Genomic DNA, 23470 nt, shown 5'->3' on the forward strand with positions numbered 1-23470 from the left:
TTCTGCCATTGTATTTGTTTTATTTGTTATTTTCTCCTCTACCACCCAGACTATGTTATGTATCAACACAACTAGTTGTGGAATGCACAAAATATTATTTTAACTGTTAAAATGTATGTGGTTATTGATGTGTGTATGTTCATACTGTCACTTTAATTGTTGGAATCATGAGCTGATTTTACATTTTTGTTTAATTATGCATAAGAATTAAAACTTTGGATGGTTCCAACCAGTGCTTAATTTGTAAATTAAAAGGTGCCGGTGCCCAAAGCCCTCCTCTTAAACATGCGGGTGCTGCAAGTAAATGTACGAACACAGAATACTGAGGCAGCATAATCCTGAAGCCATCTCGGGCCTCTTCAATCAATATAAAGCCACTTCCTGCCCCTTCAGCTCACTCTTGCAGCTTTCTACTTTCTCCCTTTGTGATGCTTTTTCATTTTTCTCTTCCTCCGTCTTTCCCATATGTGTCTTTTGCTAGCAGCAAATGCTTGAGGCAGAAAAATAAGCCCCGGCCCTCAAAAATAAGTGCTGGTGCTCAGCACTGGAAACAACAAGCACCAATTAAGCACTGGTTCCAACGTATCTTTTGTTTTGTAAACTGTTCTGAGATATAGCACACTCTATATGAAACTGCTAATATCCAAATAAGCAACAGAAGAATAACACAAGAAACTAGACGAGAAATGGAACAATGAAGCCTTAAATGTGCATTGATTTATACCTTTTTAAACGCACAATATGATTTTACATATATTTTGACGATTTATGCACTAATAACATTCAGCAATTTCTACAGTAGCTTTTCTCTGCTATGTTTTTAGACAGATCAGTAAGCATGTATTAAATATTAATCTTATTATCACCACTGTGTTAATAATACACAAATGTTCAAGATTAAGATACCAAGCACTCAAATAAATTTGAAAAAAATCATACCTGAAAAGTGAATCTGCCCATGGCCAGGAATTTCAATGCCCTGTGTTATGTCAAACAAGGTGCTTCCCATTTAACTCTGTAGAGGACATGGACAAACATATATAAATTAGATTTTCACTGGGTTTCAATAGACAATTGTACACTTCATTAAGCTTCTCTGCTCTGTCATATATGAAATAAGCATATTTGAGACATTTTAACACATTATTGTTCTAGCTTTTTTTTTAGATTGTTACATTTACTCCTGCATGTACCACCCTCCCCACTCCACTTTAATGGCCACATTAAATAAGCGAGTGTAAATGAATGTATTTGCTAGAATATGAACACAATTATACAAGAAACAGAAATATACTTGCACAGTGTTACATTACATTGAAGGCGGCTTCAAATACCAAGTAGACATACGATGTATATGTTAGCAAGCAGAAGTATCAATATCCATTTTAGAGCTATGGCAGCAACTCAAAGAGAGCAAGAATGTGCACCTAGAGCAGTGGTAACCTTTTAATGCCGCACCCAATCCACTGGGCCCCCGGAATTAAAACATTTCAATATTTTCTCAATTATTCTATACAATTTACATTTTAAAAATTTAAACAATGCAGTAATGTTCAGTTATCTCTGAAAGAATGCAATCAAACGCATGAATGCCAACACGTTATAGGCAGTCTAATTGACCTAAAGTATTATTTAATAGAAATTGGGATGGGAATTTTGTAGGCTATTTTCAGCTACCCACCGTCAACACTTTTTACCAGCCAGAACACTAATTGACAAAATAGCGTACTGATGGTCCATTTTCAATAAATGCACAACACTGTTGTCAGCATGGTGCTCCTTCTCGCCAGTACTTGGTGCTCCCTACCTCCCAAGCTCAATTCATGCCCTCCTGGAAGGGGCACCCGCCAGTTTGATAGTAGGGTGCTACTCTCCCTTACCCGCAAACATTGAGCATGGCAAATGAGCCACCATGCAAGCTTAATGCAGGATTGTCACTTTCTGTGGAGGCTCACTGATTGATGGTAGGAAGACAGATGTTGGGATGAGCGACATTGTTTAACTCTGTTCTATAAATAATATACATAATTTTCCAAAAAGAAAACTATGTGTTTCATGTGAAACATGACTGGACGATCATCTGCCTAATATGTAGAATAATCAAGTGATGTATGCTTTTGTATAGAAAAATAATGTGAGATATATGCTTATTGTGTTTTCTACAGTGTATAAACTCATGCAGAACACATTGCTAGCACAATGGATGTGGCTGCAACACATAGCTAGTTTTCTGTGGGACATTGCCACCTCCAACTAGTTTTCAACGGGCAAACATTGTGCAACAAGTGTAACCGAGATTTAGGCCAGCTTACTCTGCTGTAAAAAAAATTAAAAAACAATCTATGAGGGCCTAGCAACGAGGGCTGTTAGAGTGCTTTGGGCCTAATCAAGACACTCTGAGCACTGTTATGTTCAAACCACCCTTGTGTGCTTAAAACATTATGATCCAAATGGTTGGTGTGCTTTTACCAGTCAATGTGTGTGTTTCCCAGTTCAGTGGCGACAAGTGGGATGCGTTCATTAGTAAGGGCTTTTTTCCTGTGCTAAATGGGCTTTGCCAGGATGCAGCAATGCACTATTGCACCAGATGTGTCAATGCATTTATTTCTACAGAAAGGATATCATCGGACCTTGCACAGCACTAAAATTGCACTAATGGCAAATTCAGAACTAAAACAGGGGACAATATGATCGGAGTATGAACCTAAAGATATGAAATACAGCCAAAAATGTTATTCAAAGCTGCAGGCCAGCAAGCACATACATTGAGAGTATTCTTTGGCACAGGATAGAAACTTGGCCATAGTTTTAAGAATATGGATGAAAGATGTCTTCATCACTGTTGCAGAGTTGAGACAATAATCCACCTTAAGGGTCAGCACTTTCATGACTGCCAACCGTAACGCACTATACTTCTGTCATAAGAGATACTACTGGAACTACTGACAACATTGTTACTGTATTCTTAGTACCATCTGCGAGATGAAAGTTTAGCCGATCAGCCATTATAAAACTGAGACGTGCACCAAATTTGCTCAATATGAAGGTGACAGTCAAGATTTGTAATTTACAAAGTCAAATATGTCTGCGCACTATTGTGCACTCCCATGTGTCTTTCCCAATGTGTTTCCAAAGGATCTTCTCAGTATGCATAGTGCAAGTTTGCATCCACTTTTACCTTATATCACTTAAATCATTCACTTAAGATTTCCAAGAAAGAATATTAACACAATGATTTATTAATTCGGATGAATGTCCTTTCATATTGCAATTTGTTTTGTAAATATTTTAACATAAAGTTAGGATTTATATAAAAGTGTAATTAAATTCATGCCCACATATCTATCGAATATTACTCCATATATGCATTCAGGTCTTTATTGTGCACTTCATCAAGAGTGCATGTACGGGTACACATCGAAACTAAAAAGGCAACATTTTGAACTACCCATTAGTCATTAAAATAATTTAAGCCATAAAATGGATCGTTCCATTCCAAATATTGATTGAACATTATTAGGACATGAGTGTGCCACTCTCCATAAACTCATCTTACTCTTCGAAAATAGAAAGTTTGTACAATCGGAAAACACATTTTGGTAAAAAATACAGAAGCAACCAACAAAAAAAAATCATGTAAGTTAAATGATATTTTACCTTTTATACTGCGTGGGCTAAAGGATCTTCACCTAATCACAAATATTTGTAAGTCTCTGAGTATAAAACACAGCCTCCTACACAGAACTTTTATTCTTAAGCCATAAATCTAACAAGACAACGTTTTTTTGCACAGGTTCATCTCTATTAAAAGCATGCCCATGGCAGGGTGCAGGTGCTACCACAAAGGCTCTCAAGAGCCGCGGTCCAGAATAGAACTTTATTTCTCACACGCACCATGCCAGTTCACAGCCACATATCGATCAAAAGTCCTTCCCTCCAAAAATGCCCTTCCTGGAGGTGATTTATTCAGACAGCAGACACATTTCCCAGCCCCGCATTCGCTTCCATCCTACAACTTGGTTACATCCATCTATCAAAAGTTTCCAAGATCAGCCTCTGCATGTCAGCAACCCAAACACTGAACTGCGATAAGTGTTCCTTTCATCAGGAACTTAGAAATATATTGATCATTGTGAGCTACCAGAGACTGCTTCACATGACTGGTCGGTACAATATTTAGGTTTTATTTCAAGATTCGCCAATGATGTATTTTGGTGACTTCATATGAAGCTTAGGAGCTGTCAACACCGTTGCTGAATGCTAGGGTTCCCGAATTCCAGGGTTACCTAGTCCTTACTGCACCTGATGACTCTTTCTTGCTCCACCATAGACATCGGCCGAAGAATGGCGGCACATGGCTGTGTAGTAAGTTACCGATGTAGAGTAAGGCAACGCAGCGACTTGTGCTGCTTTGCCTTACTCCGTATCTATGAAGCCATGAAGAGCCACCAAAGTGGCTTTGCATGGCCTTATAGATATGTTTGAGAGACCTGTGCCACTGGATTGTCACAAAAGTGACACTCCAGTGGTGCAAGCCTCTCATAAATATGTCCCTGTGTCTCTTTAGCTTCCTTCACTGCTTTCTTCCTCTATCACTTTTGATACCCTTCTCTCCATCTGTCTTGCTCTCTTTCTTCTCTAATTTTCTTTCTCTATTTCGGTCTAAAGTCTGACCTACCACTTACAACCACCAGCATGAATGAGGCTGAATGACTGAATACACAGCCCAAATAAGCAACTTTGTGCCATTAGAAAAAACAGTTGCCAGAATCAAGGATTACAAACAAAGCCAGCCAGCATAACGTCCATTGTGCAAGTGACAGTATGGCACAAAGCTGAAGGTATGCATTGTGATATTCTAGGATCTAATCTAGGCGCTTGCCAAGCTGGCAAAGCTGACTACTGCTAACATCATGATTTTTTTTCTAAAGCTATCCTGCAATTTTTGTTTTTTTAAAAGATCTCACTCAAACAATATTATTTGGCAAACAAATGTAATCGTAACATCAAGTTGTGAACATTGAAAAACTTGACAACTTCTTGAATTCCGTACATCACTAATCCACTGTTGAGCTGCATAGATTGACAGAAGTATAATTTCTCTCATGTTATTGCAAGGCAACTCATCTAGATGCCAAATTTATGGAGTATATGTATTTAAGTGTTTTGTGTGCATGATTAACATATTGGTGTTAAAACAATGTCGAATGTGGATAAACCGATTCTGTGCCTATCCTGCCAACTTTAATTACCTCATTGTCAAACTCAGCTGTGCTAATTACCATGTCAAAAACTGGACCAAGTATAATTAGCACCCATTTCTAATGACTGTTAGTGCTTAAATGGCCACAAAGACCACTGGCTCTCGTTGCAGCTGTACTTTCTGAGTCTTAAGGACTACACAGATCTGCAAAGTTAGGGTGGTTGTCGCTTTGTGACAAACAACTTGAGCACTTAAGCATTTTCACACTAACCATATTACCCAGTTTAACGAAAGAAAAAAGAAGGATATATTAGACATAGGTTTTCACCCTTTATTCCTTTTTCATGTCTCATCATTCACAAACCAAACTCGATTAAGCTTCTCCCAGGGAAGCTCCAACTTCTCTTAAACTCTGCGACACAAATTGTTTTTAAAGCAGGAGTGACATTGAGACCAGTTGTGAAACCAGTGCCCTGGTGGGCAAACTGATTTGGCTCGTGGCTCAAACAATCTACAATGCTTATCATTTCCGTTGCTTCAACATTTGACTTTAAGAACAACTGGTTCTTAATTGTGGAGATGATATGGCATTCCTTCTTGGTTACCGGTCTGCCCTCAGCCCTCTTGCCCCCACTGCGTTTAACTTCTAGTCTGAAACCTCCATTTCACAAACAGATTTTTCATGAAGAGAGAACACTGTCCACTCGGCTGGGGCCACCGAGCACTCCTGGAAGCTTAACCTGCTTCCATTTCAAAGTATGGAAGTGGAAAAAATATTTTAGGATAAGTTGATGCTCCAAATTCCTTCATCCGCAACACAATAAATAACACAGGATAATGAGTATTCTTGTGTTTGGCAGTACTCAATATCAAAAGCAATAAAAAAAAACTATTAGCTGTGCCCTTGAGTTCCCAAGAGTGAATAAAACCGAATTAGAGGTCGAAGTTCTGTAATCGCCCCGCATACAACAACCCGATTTCTTGTCTTGAGTAAATGCCTGTAAGGGCCACAAAGTAGTGATGCTTAATACTTTATTGAACACATCGAGGTAATGTTTCAGTTTGCTAGTTTCCTTCTTGAGGTAGCCTTATACAAGCTACATGTCTGCAGTTTGTCATATATTTCCACTTTTCCAAGTCCTGCAAATATCGCCAAGTGTTTCTTGCCATAAACTCACCTCAATATGGTGTGTATTGGCATTGAAGACTTAACTTCAGAGACATGTATGCTACCTATGTAATATAATTTCCCACTGTTTGATAAAAGTTTGCCTCATAAAAACGAAACGTAACATAGACGTTGTATTTAATCAGATGTACAGTGATAGCAACGTCCTGTAAGATGAAGCTGATAGAAAACCCCCATTTCTCAGAAAAAAACATGTTCCTAAAACAATAAAAACATCTCCACTAAGGTTTCCTCTTGTTCTACTACAGACTACTAGAAAACCAAATTCATAGTACAGCTTCAAATATTTGTCACCAATAACATGCATACTCCGTGACAACAAAATCAAACTATATTTCTTGTGTCAACCGCATTCACTCTTTATCTCTCTCTCAGTTTCCCTCCCTTTCTTTCTCTCCCACTCCACCTCTCTATTGTTTCTCTTTCTTCCTCACCCCATTTTCCTTCCCTTTTCGTTCTCTTTCCATATCACTCAGTCTCTGTACTCCGTCTCTGTTTCCTCCTCGCTCACTTCTCAGCAACAAGCTCAATGGATCACCCTTATTTAGCTGTTGTGTGCTTTGTAAAAGTACACATAGTTTGATGTAGACAACTGGACCTGTCATTATGCAAGGACTGCATCTGTCATACAACACAGATGATGTTGTATAAACAAACTGTAAAGACTTTCAAAGGCATGCAGGGTGATCAGCACAAGACAGATAATTAGCAGCACACAACTCCTTTGAACAGCCACACAATGCTGAGAAAATCTTTACTTTGGAAAATATTTACATCATCACAGTTATGTTCTAAGGGACTGTCAGTATTCTTTAATTATGGATAACAGCAATGTTCAAAGAAAACGAAACTAACCCTAGATATATTGCTTTTAAAGGGCAAAGATGCTTGAGACTTGATCTTGTACATCCGGGTATAGCTATCACTAGTGCAGCAGGTGCAGCAGGTGCAGTGGCACTTACGTTCTGGGTGCGAATGGCCCACTGGAACCCAATTATGACTGGCTGACTGTCCTTTACAACCCAGCTGGACCCAGGGAGGTCAATTTCCACAGCATGAAGTAGGATTCAAGATATCTTTGCTAATCAGCTGCTTGCATAAATGGTTTACATTTACAGTACCCTACAGTTTGACAGTTTAGCGGATGAATCATATTGTTTTACGTAGGTGTTTTTGGAAGATGAAGCGTCTTGCGAATCACTTTAATTTTCATAGATTTACACAATGTTCTTTACTGTTGTGATGTTCCTCGTACAAAACAGTCCACTGCCATAAGGAGGGTAATGAGGCAGAAAATAGAACAGATCTATTAATGGCCAAAAACGTTCTTTTTTCCAAATGTTGTCATGATTTCACAGAGGATCCGCAAAACTGCAGTAAAATTGAAAAAAGGACAAGCAGAGGCTCCCACTCTTGTTTTGTGTATGCCCCTAGGTAGGCCAGGTCACAGGGGGTGGATTAATAATTCTAACGGGGAGGGGAGAGCGTGTGGCTCCCCTTCCCCTTGCCAATTTCAGCCCCGGAGGACGTCATCCCCCAGGGCCCTGCTGAATAAAAGAAGAGGGAGAAGAGCCACGCATTCCCCCTCCTGGGGTCATGTGAAAGCTAGTCATCCTCCTAAGACACTTGTGTGAATTAGGAGGCCAAAAAAGCAGTCAGCTATTAAAACAAGTGCCTAGCTACAGTTGACAGACCCCCATGGATAGCGCCATCTTCTTCCTGAAATGCGTGGCAGCTGGGGGTGGGTTCATGCGCTGGCAGCATTGCATGACATCCTCATCCCAGAATTCCATCACTTAGACTGTTTGGGTGCCCTCTTGCAGTCCTTGCAGTCAGACAGGCTGTTCAGCATCCTTCCAAGAGACCATCCCTAGCTATTTTGGGTACTCCAAAGGATCCTCGCCTCACTACCCCTAAAAACACTCAGAAAGGATGTTGGACGGGCTGCCTTTTTCCTTTTTGTGGAAACCAGAGGCTTATGCTGCACCAAGCCTCCTTGCGTTGTCTCCTCCTCTCCCCCACTTTCCCCCCACTCTCAGTAGGAGAAGGCTTCAATGCAGACACACAACCTCACTACAGCGGCCTGACAGACTTGTACCCCAGCCGGGGAGCATCTCAGCATCTGGGGCATTAAGCACCAGAGGCCCAAATATTCTTGGGGGCTGATGTACTCTGGGACATGAGGGAGGGATTTGAGGGTCTGAAATGACTGGGTGTGTAAAGGAAGACATTGACAAATGTACGCACACTGTAGAGCCCTCTCTTTAGTGGGGGCTTGGTGAAATGTTTTTTTTCTAAGATAGTATTTGAATGATAAACCAAACGGCCAATCACAGACACACTCACCCACCCATACTGCCACTCACACACACACACACACTCGCAAACCCATAGTCACTCACACATCCACTCACACACCCATACAGTCAGACATCTAATCACACACCAATACAGCCACTCACACACAACTCATAGACCCACATAACCACTCACACACGCATTCACAGACCCATACAGACTCCCACACCCACTCTCTGACTCATTCACAGATCCACACAGCCACTCACACACCCACTCACAGACCCATACAGACACTCACAGACCTACTCAAAGAAACAGAGCCGCTCACACACACACTCACAGACCTATGCAAACACTCAGACACCCACTCACACACCTATACTTCCACTCACAAACCCACATAACCATTCACATACCCACTCACAGACCCACACAGGCACTCACTAACCCACTCAGACTCACACAACCACTCACACACGCACTTACAGACTCACACAGCCACTCACAGACCCATACAGACACTAACACAACCACACAGCCATTCACACACACATTCACAGAGCCACACAGACACCCACTCACACACCCATACAGCCTCTTATAAAGCCATACACAGACTCACATAACCACTCATACATCCATTCACAGACCCATACAGACACTCACACACACATATAACCATTCACACACCCACTCACAGACCCATACACCCACTGACATACCTACACAGCCACTCGCACACCCAGTCACTGACCGATACAGCAATGCACACATTCATTCACCGGCCCACACAGCCACTCATACACCCACTCACAGACCCATAGAGCCACTTACATGCCCACTCACACACCCTTATAACCACTCACACACCCAGGGGCATTATACTTAGGAAATAACATTTAAAAACGTAGAACTTCACTGAAAAAAAAAACAATGGTTACAGGTACTTTTTATTTAGGAAATAAGATTTTTTTTAAATTAGCAATTCACTAAAAAAATCAAAGGTTACAGGGACATTATAGTTAGGGGCAGATTTTAAACACACAAATCATAGAAATTCTGCAAGTCTAGTTAGCTTACACCCTCGGCATGCAGTGATTAGGACCTCTGCATTGAGTAGCTCGGGCATTATTATAAACCAAGGGGCTGAGGACCCAGTAGGTTTGTAAATGCCACTGGAATCAATTGATTTTTATGGGTAAGGTTCATACAAGTCAACCGGCCTTCCAAACCTGGAGCTATCAACAATGTGTACAACACCCAATTACTAAAGAGAACTAGATACCTGAGATCCACAGCCTATTGTTATGGATTAAACACATATGTATCACCCTGCTTTCCAAACGTTGATGACAGTGTAGGAAGGCGTATATAATTCAAAGGGTATTTAAGTATAAAAAAGTAGAGGGAAGAATGCGTGGGGGAAGAGTAATGCCTTTATGGGATCTAAATAAATGCATGATTTCATGTGCTGAATATGGAGAAAAAGTTTTATCAGACATCCAGAATAGCATTCAATCTTCTGTGTAGGATGGTTGATGATGCCACTTGGCCCACAGGCAGCACTGTCATGTGTACCATTAACTGGGACAACCAAACGTGCCTTTGCAGCACCTGTATCTTTTGCATATCGGAGAGATTCCCAAAACATGCATCAACAGCATAGGGGTGCACTTCTTACGTTCAGATGGATGAACGTGATGTGGAGTATCTAGAGATTTGCAAAAATAATGATCGTGCTCTCCAGTAACAAGTCTGTCCATACCCCTAATTAAAGTTCTTAGGGCCATATGTACGAAAGCTTTTTCCCATAGACACAGAATGGGTAAAATCATTTGTTACATCTGGTCCTTAATGTAGGAAAATAGGAAACTAGTTATAAGTAAATTATAGTGACATAAAATTGACGAACATGAGTAAAGAACAGGTCATTTGCAGTTTAACAATTGCAACACGTAGCAAGGATGTGTGTTGTTTACCTCAGTACTGATAGTAGTGCATGGGTGAACATAACTTCTTTAAATTGGTTGGGGTGGCTTCTGCAATCCAGAAATTAGAGAAAATCAGGCAGCCAACACTCACTTGCCACCACAGTCTGGTAGTGTCACAAACGAATATGGGTAAGGCGTGCAAACAGGGGCCAAAATGCAACAGCTTAGAAAGGTGTCAGAAATATGAAACCTATTTAAAAGTGGGTGTGTGTTTACTGATATTAGGATGGACCTTACAGGAGTCACTACTTCCTCAAACCTGAATAGCAAAGGATGTGATATTTTGTGTGTGTTTTTCATCTGAAAGACGCAAGATATTCTGCTACTATCAAGAGCCATATTTTCAGAAATCCAACCACACGCAGCTATCAAGACCTCTCATTGTTTTGAGGAAGTAGTTCTTTGATGCTCCTGAATTATATTACATTTCGATGATCTGTAAGAGCTGAAGCCCACTGCTATGACTGGTAGTTTGCTATCTCATTTTCAGAGTGCGGGGTGTACTCTCATTATTAGAGATACGCATATGTATGTTATGTATGCTCCAGTTTTCCACCCGAAACATTTGTTGCTCTATCCAAATTCACAAAGTGCATTAAAGTTTTAATTTGCTAGAACGCCATATATATTTTAAGTGGCATGCTGATAATGTTAATGACCAAAGGACAGTTAACAACAGTTTCTTGCTGTCATCACAGTTCTGTAATAACAAAAAAAACAAGACATAAAGGAGACCCATTAGTTTGTGAATATCTACGTCTGGTCTGTGTTAATCCTACATCTTTTGGTCAAAATGGAATCTTTTAGCACCTTACATCCTAAAAGTAATTTTCCTCCCTCCAACCCACTCTTTGTGACTGCATCAGTGTCACAATAAGATTAGCACCTAAATGATTTGTGGTTTGGCAATATTTACTGAAAACAGAATATGATTCATGTATACTTGATCTATAATCTCAATTTATCCTTTCAATCTGCATTTTCTTTAGGCACTGACGTGTGAGATCTCAAGAGCACAAAGACGTGTTGACATCTCAAGCAAATGTGTAGCAATATCCTTTTCCTGTCTGACATATGCTTCTGGAAGGGAACATATCAATGTGGAAACACATAAAACTCATAATTTGCCTTAACCCTAAGTGAACACAAAAGGCACGCTTTTGAAACATAATTGAAACATTCCTCATAGAGTGAATGCAATACAAACTCTTCCTCTAAAGAGGGCACATATACGCTGTGACAATATTGCTCTACAGCACAAAAGTTCAGCAAGGTTTCTGTAACTATACAAGCAAAGTTAAGCCCACCTGATTCCTTATGGTTCTTAAAACTGGGAGGCCTTATGTCTACGGTGTGGTGCTTCTGGTGGCGGAGGTCCTTTCTTAGCTTGATAAGGTTCTCTTGTGATCGGTTTACACTGGTCTGTTCTCAATGTCACAATTTGTCAGGCAGGCATAAAAATGGCAATCTGCAAAGTGGTCAACATTGTGATTCCTTCAGCTTGTAAAGCATTTAAACATGATCAGTAACATGGCCAGAAAAAGCATATCAACAACCGTACGCACAGAAAGTTGGTGCCATGGTGGTTTTATGCCCACATAGCATGACCCAGTAGCAAGGGCTATCACATAATCATCACAACGGTCCTCACTGGGCATAGATCAGTGAGGTTGTTCTGTTTACTAGAGGCACGGGCCCCTTTTAACTCTTACAGTCTGTTTCATATGCTTTCCCTGATTGGGTGAATTAGGAATGGGACAAAAGGTCCCGTTTTTGATTGGCCGGAGTGGTACTGTTTGTATCTTATTTTATCTCTGAACAATGTGGGAGAAGTGAAAGTAGGGGTTCGGGAATTAGGGCTCACTGCTCTTGCAACGGACGCAGGCAGGGTAACAGGTAAACGTGATAGGTCAGGGTTAGGGTATCAAGGCGCTTGAGATGACAGGAAATACTCCCGAGATGGGCACCGGAGGACTGTTGTGGCACTCCTGCACATACTTCGTGAGGCAAGCTGTCCTCATGTGTAGTAGTGGTTTGTAGTAGTAGTTTGCTAAATGTTTTTTGAATAATAATAACAACTTATTTTTTCCCATCGGCATGCATTTTATGTATGTAATAACTATGAAGGAAATCTTTTCCATTAAAATACATTGTTTGGTTATTTTATCATTATGGAAGGCTACAGCTTGCAAAGGCAAAAACATATGCAAGTAACAGACATAAGGATTTCTTTGAAGACGGGCCTTCCCTGGAGAATATTTCTTTTTTTATGACGAAGCCACATTCTCATTGCAAACAGAATAGCAGATTATCCATTCAGATGCCCCTGGTATTTCACAAATGCATCACTTTTTTCCATATTATCCTGGGAAAAGATGTTTTTTTCTTTTGACAGATGTCTCTTTGGACCTCACACATCTTTGCACATCAAATAAAGTCGAAGATTAAGAGGTGGGTTTATCAATCAACCCTGATAGTTTCCTTTTCTTCATGCGAGACTTTTCTGGTAGACACAAGATGTTATCAGTCATGTTTACTGAAAGACAGACACACACGTACATAAACTCTGTTACAGCTTAAAGAAGACATCTTTGATGTTTCTTTAAAACATATATAATCTGATACGCTTTAGAACTAGGTGATGTAGTCATAACATCTAGAGTTCTAACTATTTTATTCAAGCAGTGTGTGCTGTGTCCAACATGCAGCTCATAAAGATAGCGGTCTAAGGTAGTCCAAGCAACAGTGAAGTCTCAAATATGTACCATCTATAAGGTCTAAGGTCTATAAGGCAGTATTTTGCAGCTGTGAGATAATATACAGAGTTCTGACCAGACACAACCTTCAATATTACAGGGCTGTTTATATTTCGTCATTCCTCCTATATGTTCACTTCGATGTCTCAACTTATGATGAAATGCAGTATGATATGTGCATTACTTCATATATGTTGCAAATATTCTCAGAAAGGTGCCTTATTAAGAAAGGAAACACACTGCAAGTCTAAGAAGGCAGAGGATAAACATGGAGTTACTTAAAGATCTCCATCATTTATTTTCTACAAAAACGTCTTGGCTGGATTCCAATACCAGACATACCCACGTTCAATGTTTTGAGCGCACAGCACTGTGAACATGAACATGTTCGTATAAGGGTAGTAGACATATTTATTTACAGAAAAACATGAAAGACATCTGTGTTCAGCAGCCAAGATGACCTTCACTGTTTATCATGATGGAGTTCCTTGAGTGGACAATCCTTTTAAGTCCTTAGTAAAAGAGACACGAATCAAGCTTCCAACGAACATTAAAACAGAAAAGAACTACAATGCCTTCATCGAAAACTTATGAACTATCCTCTCAGAGAAGCTGGTTGATCAAATAGCAACAGTACATCAAAGTGGTTTTAAATACACTTCAATTATAGTCTCATATATAATAATATGATTAATACTTAAAAGAAACCTTTCTTTGATATAAGGCAGAGATCATTTAATGTTCCTAAATATAAAGCTATCTGTCTTTCATGTGTATGGTGTACTGCCTTCCAAATGTATAGAATGCAGTTTTAAAAGATGAATAAGAGCAATAAGGGGTTGGGGGCACGGGGGTGGAGGTGGGGTGTAAAAGGAAATGCTTTACTAACCATCTTCAGTTTAGGAAAGAATAACAGGAAGAAAAAAGCTAAAGGATGTCTGTGCTAGACCTAGATATGCACCTTTACCTAATTTTAACCCTTTCATTGTGATTATTCAAATAGAGTGTTATTTTGCCATGTTCATCTTCCTGCTGTCTGTTTTCTTTAGAAAGTTAGCGTGAAGTGTCATGTGTGATTTACAGGATTTTGTAAATCCTTTAAAACAATTACAGCTTTACCTGAAAGTGTTTTGCATGCTGAGCCATTCAGGAGTTCGATAAGGAAATAGATTTCTATTGACACATTATATTGGCATCTTGGTAAATCAATAATCAGGACGGTTTCTACTGTTTATGAAGCTCCTGCTTTGGCCCCACTTTCATCCTTATAATCTGTCTGTAATGTAATCATGGTCAAGCAGTTGGTTGTTAGGTAGTCCTGCTGAAACCTAAGGATTGTAAGTGACCTAATATCTCTGTCCAGATTAATACAGTAGAGGTTTATAGCTTTGGAAAGAATTTGCTGCCTGTAGTGCTCGTGAGCTGAACACAGTCGGGTGCAGTGGTTGACTGAACACAGCTTAACACAGCACGTTCAACCTCATATGACCTTTGCAGAATGTTCATTTTTGGAATTATGCAAGGTTCTCAGTAGACCTGATCCCTGGGTTACAAACACGTCCGTTTTATTTTGATGAGCGTTATGTAAATAATAGTAGTTGTAAGAAGACGTTACCACACACAGCCATATTGCTTTAGAGGGAACATGAAGCCAGACGTTCCTGCACTTCACCTTTACTAATAACCCTAAAGAATACACATCTACAATCTCTGAAATTGCACATAGTTTCAATGGTGATAAACTAGCTCAGTTTGCATATGTACTACGGCCCTCTCAGCTTAGGGACCAGCAATGTGAAAGGCAATTAAAGAAGTAATCCAACTGTAAATCAGCAGTTGCCCATTTGGATAAACATCTGAAGTGATGCAGCATGACAGGAATTATTCAGGTGATAAAAGGACGACTAATCTCTGTGGCCTCTCAGACGACTGAGCTGCACTTAATCTTCAAAAAAACTGTAACTACATTTGATCACAAGGAAAAAGCAAGTGCCCGACATGTAAGTGCAAAGTACCTTCTTATAACTTCTTAATTCCAAATTGAATTTAGCAAGAACCGAGTTTCTAGAGTAATTTAGAATCCTCTTTCTAAACGAGACTTCTACCAGCTTGGTTTATAAACTTTTAATTCGCGATTTACATTAACGAAATAGCAGAGCCTTCACAGTGTAGAATCAATAAAAGAGCTTTGGGAATGTTAAATAGCCACATACAGAATGTGCATGTGAAGGTTCAACCTTTTTACAACTCTATACTAATGTGAAATATACAATGGAAAGCAAAGCTAAATTAAGAAGCAAACATGGATTTTGAGATTTGCAGAATAAATGGTAAATGGCATTACCACATATTGTTGGATTTGCCTGTGAAGTTCCAAGTTTTGTAGCACATGTGAGTAATATCTGAACGTGGGTAAGTAAGTTGTACCATACAAGAAAATCTACCAGAACGTTTTGAAATCACTGATTTTATGATATTATTATGAAGAAGAAAAAGAGAGGAAGGAAAATTCTTTCTTTGATTTAAAGACTTTCACCCACTGTTGTGGCAGCCTTCATCATCGGGCCACACATACTGGTGGTGTATAGCCAGTGCGGGCATGATCAGCGAATTGAGAGCACTTGCTATTTTTAACTGGTGTAGGGGAATTATGTTGCTAATATTAACTTGTGGATGAATTCTGAGAATCTTTTATTCCGAAATCCACAAATCAGATTAATAAATGATGTTGCTGTTCTGGTCCACCAGTAACCCTGACATCTCAAACTCTTCTGCACGTTTCAGCAAGGTCACAGGTGCAGAGTGGGTCCCTGGCTTACATCAGGATGTACAATTCCTTCTGAAATAATTTGATAGGTTCTTTTGGGGCATGAAGGCTCGCTTGTTGAGTCCAATCATATCACTCATACACTATACTCCCTGTTTTCAGGCGCAGATAACAGAATACCCGATATTAAAAAAATCTATATTGCCACTATGTATTAGTTGAACAGTTTCTCTAGTGACATGAAAGTATGGTGAAATTGTGTTACTCTAGTTTTGTTGGGCATTGTGTTGGACCTATTCTGGGCACACTGATAGTTTTGCTGTGACTTACTCTTTTAGCATTCCTGGCTTACTCTTAGAACTCAGAAGTAAGCCAAAGAGTAAGTCGCATATGCTCATAGAAACATCATTCTGATGGGTGCTTTATTTTCTTAAGGGTGTAACGTTAAACCTGTTATGATGAATTTCAAGAAGTTTAACTATCCTGCAATCCACATCGGTATCACTTTAGAGAAAAAGTAAATATTGTGTTCAAATATTCTCTTTTTGTGCCTTTACATATTAACAGTATTAACGAGTGTATCAAAGAGTTGATAAAGTGCATATTAGTTTTTTTCTGCTGACTTTCCTTTCTAAGGGGGCTTATTTTCCTGAAGAAAAAAGCATACAGATGTAGATGAAGGCCCTGATTTATGGAGCTTTTGCGGTTTAACAAAGATAAATTTATCTATTTCTCCTGGTTACTTACGTTGCCTATGCGTGATGCATTCTGCATCACACACAGAAAGAGGAATATACCTCTTTGGATTGTTTTTGTGCAGGAAGGTATCCTTTTCTGCTAAAAAAATAATCCAGTCTGCAACACAAGCAGGAACCCTTGCACCATGGCACAAGGCAGCCACAAGTGCACCAAGCAGGAAGAAAGCAGAAGCGCGCTTTCAGCTCTCTCCCGTTCACTAAACGCATCAACTTTGCCTGTTGCCCTGCACTGTGCAAACATTTGATAAGCATGCCCCTAAGTTCTAAATACTGACTCAACTATCATGTTTTAATGTTTGCACTGAGCACTTAAAAAAATACGAAAGTGTTTGCAGATGTTTTAATACATGATTGCAAAAATGTCTAAAGTGCCAAATTAAGTATTTTTGCGTCAATTGCATTCAATTGTAAGGTATGATATTTGTTGCAATGCAGACAACAAGAAATATGCGTACGCTAACAGCCGATTTGCATGCGAAAATGTAAACAGTTGAAAAGAGAACCACATTGTACCTGGCAAAACATTACCAGTGTTATTTTTCAGTGGTATATTCTCAAAAACCTAAATATGTTTAGTGCTTTGTTCAAAAATGTGTCTGACTGACACTGTATCCATACTGTGGCTCAGCATAGTTCACAATTTTCTGTCCTTCAGAAACCAAATTGTTATTGATTGCTAATTAGTAATCGTATATTGCACAATCTCCTATATTATGGCATCACAGCTTGTCTTGTGGTCAACTCTTGTGGAAATCCACCACTGCACATACAATTTGACGTATGGATTATAAACATTACATTAGGGAATAAGAAAGGCTAATGCCTTCACAGTTGTCACTGGGTACCTGTCAGTCTGAGGCAAAGGGGCATATTTATACTCGGTTTGCGCCGAATTAGCATCATTTTTTACGCTAATACAGCACAAACCTAACTCCATATTTATACTTTGGCGCTAGACACGTCTAGCACCAAAGTTATGGAGTTAAAGTCATTTTCCGGACAAGAAATCCTACCTTGGGTCAATGAGATGCAAGGTAGGCGTCCTCGTGCAGAAAAAAAACGCTATGGCCCTTGCGCCATATTTAGCCTCATGCTAAAATTATGCATGGGGGGATGGGGGCCTTAAATAATGGCACTAAGCTTGCTTAGCGACATTATTTAAGGCCTGGGTATGGGCAGGCATTAGGGGACCTGTGGGCCTATTTCCATGGTCAGAGACCCTGGAAAGAGTCCACAGGTGTCCTTCCCTGGGCCCAGGGACACCCCCACCTACCCACACCATGAAGACACCTAAGGATGGGAGGACCCCATCCCAGATAAGTAGAGGTGAGTATATTAAAAAAAAAATGTAAGTGCCATAGGGGGAGCTAACTTGGGCTCCCCTACATGGCAATGGGCCTGATGGCCATATCCAGAGGACATAAGTGCCCTGGGCATGGCCATTGGGCTGGTGGGCATGACTCCTGTCTTTACTTAGACAGAAGTCATGTCCATGGGGATTGTGTGGCGAAATATGACACTAATCAGGTTAGAATCATTTTCTTGACTCTAACCTGATTAGCGTCATTCTTTGATGAACAACCTCCAGTTTTCCCTACGCCTCCCCCAGCCGGTTAACGTCAAATATTTTTACGCTAACTGGGCCTTACCGCCGGCTAACGTCATACTAGTGTCATACCATAAACATGACTCCTGGCCTGCATCTTGGAATGGCGCTAGCCGGCGGTATACCTTTTGACGCTAAACTGCGTTAGCACAGTTTAACATCAAAAAGTATAAATCAGGGCCACAGAGTTTTGTTTTAAAAAAGGAAGGTAATCTAGCCTCTGCACTGGAAAATAGTTTCAAAAGATCTTGGTTGTAGAAAAACAAAACCCAGAAAATTGTCAAAAATATTCAAAGGCAAAGTCCTGGAAAACGTTCAACTATTAGGAAACACTCCATAACCCTGTAGACACTTTTCACCCACGTCACAGTATTGCCAGTAGGTCATTCGCATGTCACACTTTTCCTACTGAATGTTCTCACTGAAAAAGGTCAATCGTTTTAATTTTGCTTGAAACGTATTTGAAGCATAACAATACATCATCTATCCATACTCACATTGCGCCGGTATGTCACGTATACTGCCTCGTTCAGGGAATCTTGACTAAGAGCACCTGTCTGCCACAGTCAGCCCTTGAACCTGCCACTGCTGACCCCAGCCCTGTGCTACCACCCTTAAAACTTCTCATTATCTTATAACTTCCACTTCCACCTATCTTCGTGGTGTAATGTTCCATGCAGCTGTCCTCATAAACAAGTTCCGGAGACCACACAGGTGTCCTTCCAAATCGACTCATATGTTACACACAGCCGAGATGTTAAGGATTCGGATCAAAACACACCGCGGATGGAGACATTTGGGGAAACAAGGCTTTTAAAACATGCAGGTGCCTTGAAGAACCCACGGACAGCAGACAACAAACACACTCAGATGCTATAGCAGAAAAGCTTTTGGGACCACACAAGACTCTTCCAAAACAAATAGATCGTGCAATCAGCTGACACTGTAGACAAAACAGTTTAGAAGTCACTTAATTTTTTACAGAGTCATTGAGCTCTGCCTTTTCCAAATTCTTCAACCAAAATACAGCAGAATTCCAGAAATAACATGCCCGCATCTTGTATTTCATTAGCAACGCTCAAAACACAACCACGTTTCTATGAGGGAATGAGGGCTGTTCAAGATTTCATTTAAACAATACTTTACAGTGTCACTCATCCCTTCATCTCTGCCGTCAGGCTGAGATTTTAAGGAATGTTCAGACGGTCCCTTGCTTTAAAAAAAAGAAAGGAAGCTCAACATAGGCATCATTGATGGATCCATTTGCAATTAGTGCATTCTTTGAACATTGCAACAGAAAATAAACAACAAACTAACTTAGAAAGTGTCATTATTGGTTGTGGTTTAACTTCAGTAAACTATGCTGAGCTACACTTTGGATACAGTGTGTCAGTCCGACATATTTTTGAACAAAGCACTGAACATATTTCTGTTTTTTAGAATACACCTCTGGAAAATAGCAATGTTTTGCCAGGTACAAAAATGTTCTCTAGTCAGCTTTCAGCTTTTTGCATGCAAATCGGCAGTTAGTATACACACATTTCTCGTTAATATTCCAAGACATTCACTGCATCGACACAAATACCATATATTATAGTTGACTACAATGGATGCAAAAACAATAGCCTGCTATTATCCTGCTACCTGAATCAGTCATAAGAAGAGTTAAGCAAGACCCTGCACTACTGTAGAGGAGAGAACAACATTATTGATCCCTTGCAAAAACAAAAAAAAAACAGTAAATTAAGCTACTTCTGCTCACAAACTCAAATGTGCTAATACAAATGGGACCACCTCTAGATATGGGGTTATAGACAGACACATTAGCATCCTTTTTTTCATCCACAAGTATGTTAGCAACCTAAAGAGTGTTGGCATAGTTTTGAAAAAAACATAAATAAGCTGAAGTTAGTGTAAATGGCCTGAAAGAAATCTTCGTTCACGTTAACATATGTGTACAAGGTAGTAAAGAGGCAATGAAATATAAATCACTGTATTTGCACATTCAGAACATAAGATTTAGGCAACAGCATTACTGAGAGCTGAATGGTAAAGGGATAATTTACTTTGTAATATTAATCCAACCAACTGGAAAAGTTAACAAGATGAGAATTGTGTATCTATTAGGCACTGTCAGGCCACTGGAGTCATGTGGCAAGGAAGGGCCAAATTCTGTGGCTTGTTTTAATATCTTTTGTTCGTTTGAGATAGAAATAAACATAAGTATTTTTGACATCTGCAAATTATTCAGGAGTTGGTGGATTATGTGCAAGTGCATTCAACGCATAATAATGCAGAAAATACCATGGTTGCGAAATCACATAATTCCAAGGTCCCTGGTTACAGTGTGGACTATTTAGATATAATGATAGATGGGACTGGAGAAGTTATATAGAGAAAAAAGAACAGAAAAGCAACGGAAAAGATGCACATTAAGAGCAAAGGACAGTGTAAACGTGTGAAATCCATCAAAGGGGAGAGAGGTGGTACACGCAAGAAGGGCACTAGGTGTAAAGCAAAAAACGAATGTACATGAAAATGTATCACAAATTTTACATTATATACACTAGGTTGAAGATCAAAAACTTGTACTGGCTTTGCGTTGGACACAACATGCCAGGATACTACATTGAAAACATTAAAATCTGCTATGTTTTTCAAAACACATCCTCAAACAGTTATAAACAATTTGAATCACCTGTTGAACAATAATCTTTGATACTACACTATATAATTTAAACTTGGAAACAAAATAACTGAGAAGAGACATGTAGGACTGGACAGCTATCATTCTGAAGTGACTGCATCCGGTCCTAAAGGCTGAGTATAAGTTATAAGCATTACACATTACACACTCCACCTCATCTATACGTCTTCCAGTTTACTGGCAGTTGGATGAAAAATAGAAGGTTTTCGACCCATTAATATTTGCTGTGAAAATGACTTTCTTAACTTGGCAGGAGGGCTCCATTTTGTCAATTTTTTCTGTACTACGAACAAATTTGTATGCCTTCATCACCTGTTTAATTTAATTTGTTGCAGATGTGAAACTTTGTAGATGTGTTAAACCCCCCTATGTAGAAATGTTATCTCTGTGATTTAACATCCTGTTCTTGTGGTTTAAAGATGCTAAGGAAATGTTTGCTTTAAGGCGTCTGGAAATTGTGATGCATTTATAGTGTGGTAAAGTGTTTTTTTTTTGCAATAAAAGACAACGAAATCTAAGGGAAAGGTCAGTTGGTTTGGCCAAAGAGTTCCATTTGGATACTCTTGGGAGGTGATCGATGCAGCGAATAAAATGCTATCTTGAAGCATAATCCGAATCCTTGTATTCTATTTTATACAAATTCAGCCTCTTAGAAGAAGAGACTCGTAAATTTATTTCACATTGCGACAAGGATGCGGAAAACTGAATTTATAGGAACATAGATGGACTGAAACCTTCAAACTTGTTGGGTCCCAAGAAGGAAATTACAAGGAATCCTATAAAGAAGGTTACATAGCGCTGAGAGGTCTCATTACCATCAGGCATTCAGAGAATGGTAGTAGCTCTTGTAGCATATGATGACTTGCTCTGCGATTTGGAGAAACGGATGCTATGATGCATAGCTGTCAAGCTTTTTGTTTGCTTATGTGTGACATTTTTATGTTTTGAGGGTACTTATTTGTGACACTTTAATGCATTATGTGTGACATTTTGAGTGAGTGTACGAAACCTGTTAAATTGCTGTAATGATGCAAATGCCAGAAATTACTAATTTTACCAGTTTTTCTCAGGTTTCTATGTCACTGTAATAGCCTGGAAACTAACTCAGAAAATCTGCAACACTCCTGAACTGCCTATGCCAGGTCACTAATGAATCCCATTTTGAACATGAATGAGGCAAACAGTAGCTAGGGTACCAAGAGGGTTCTCCTGCTGTGAACCCATGCGCTAGTGAAAGATTTTGAAACAAAATTGTGAATGAAAGTTACAACCTTTCCAAAATAAACATGCATATCTGCTGTAAATGACTGACTGCTGTGATAGACCCTGACATGTGCAGATATGCATCATTCCCCATATACTTTCAGTGACTATACACGCTTGAGTACTTAAACACCACAGCTTCCAAAGGTGATCCATTGATGTAGAGTGGTGTTTTGCTTCTGGATTTTTGCAGTCCTGATTTAGAACTGAATCTCAGTGGAAAATAATCCCACCCCTGGATGAACTACCGAAATCAGAAGACAATCTACCCTTTGCACCCATCCCCAAAATATAATCCCTAAAGTAATCTCTAATGTGATTCCCTCATACTAAGGACCTCCACTCAAAACTAGAGGATTCCCACTCTGGCACAGCTTTTAACTAGGCCCCAGATTGTTTGACTGCAAGAGCACGTGAGCAGGACTCTGACGTGACTAATGTGGTATTGCAGGGCTAGATAACTCTTTGTAAAAATATTTTGACACAATTATTTGTGTGTGTGAGGCGTATCAGTCCCGCTCTTGTTGTCACAGACCAGAAAATATCTGGAAACATTTTTTGCTTCTTTCTCTTCTCTGTCCTTCAAACACTCATACCCACTTTCGCTACTCACCTTCCTCCATGTACTCTTTCTCCTTTTCCCTGCCCCTCCCCATTCATGCAATATTTCCACTCATTACAATCTTTTCACTATAGTTTTTTCCTAATTTTCCCTCTTTCCTTTCCTTCCTCTCCTCATCTCTGTACTTCTGTACACCTTTTCTCCCTCCTTTACCTTTCAAACCGTCTCCCTCTATTCTTCTCCAAGCTTAGCTTTTTGTATGCCTTGTTCTTTTCTCTGTCACTTATCTCATTCATTCCGTCAATATTTTTGTATTTTTCTTTCCTCCTCTCATGTATTTCCTGCCTCCCTTTTCGTTTTTCTCTCT

General features: G+C 39.6%; 1 protein-coding gene across 1 annotated transcript in view; it reads right to left on the reverse strand.

Annotated features, from left to right (window-relative positions):
* LYPD6 (LY6/PLAUR domain containing 6) overlaps window positions 1–23470 on the reverse strand; it is a 162918-nt gene that overhangs the window by 112196 nt on the left and 27252 nt on the right. Inside the window, exon 2 of the mRNA XM_069225220.1 lies at window positions 940–1015. The gene's annotated coding sequence lies outside the window, so the exon portion shown is untranslated. The remainder of the gene's footprint in view (window positions 1–939; window positions 1016–23470) is intronic.

Source organism: Pleurodeles waltl, chromosome 3_1 (assembly GCF_031143425.1).
Source record: "Pleurodeles waltl isolate 20211129_DDA chromosome 3_1, aPleWal1.hap1.20221129, whole genome shotgun sequence".
Classification (NCBI taxonomy): Eukaryota; Metazoa; Chordata; class Amphibia; order Caudata; family Salamandridae; genus Pleurodeles; species Pleurodeles waltl.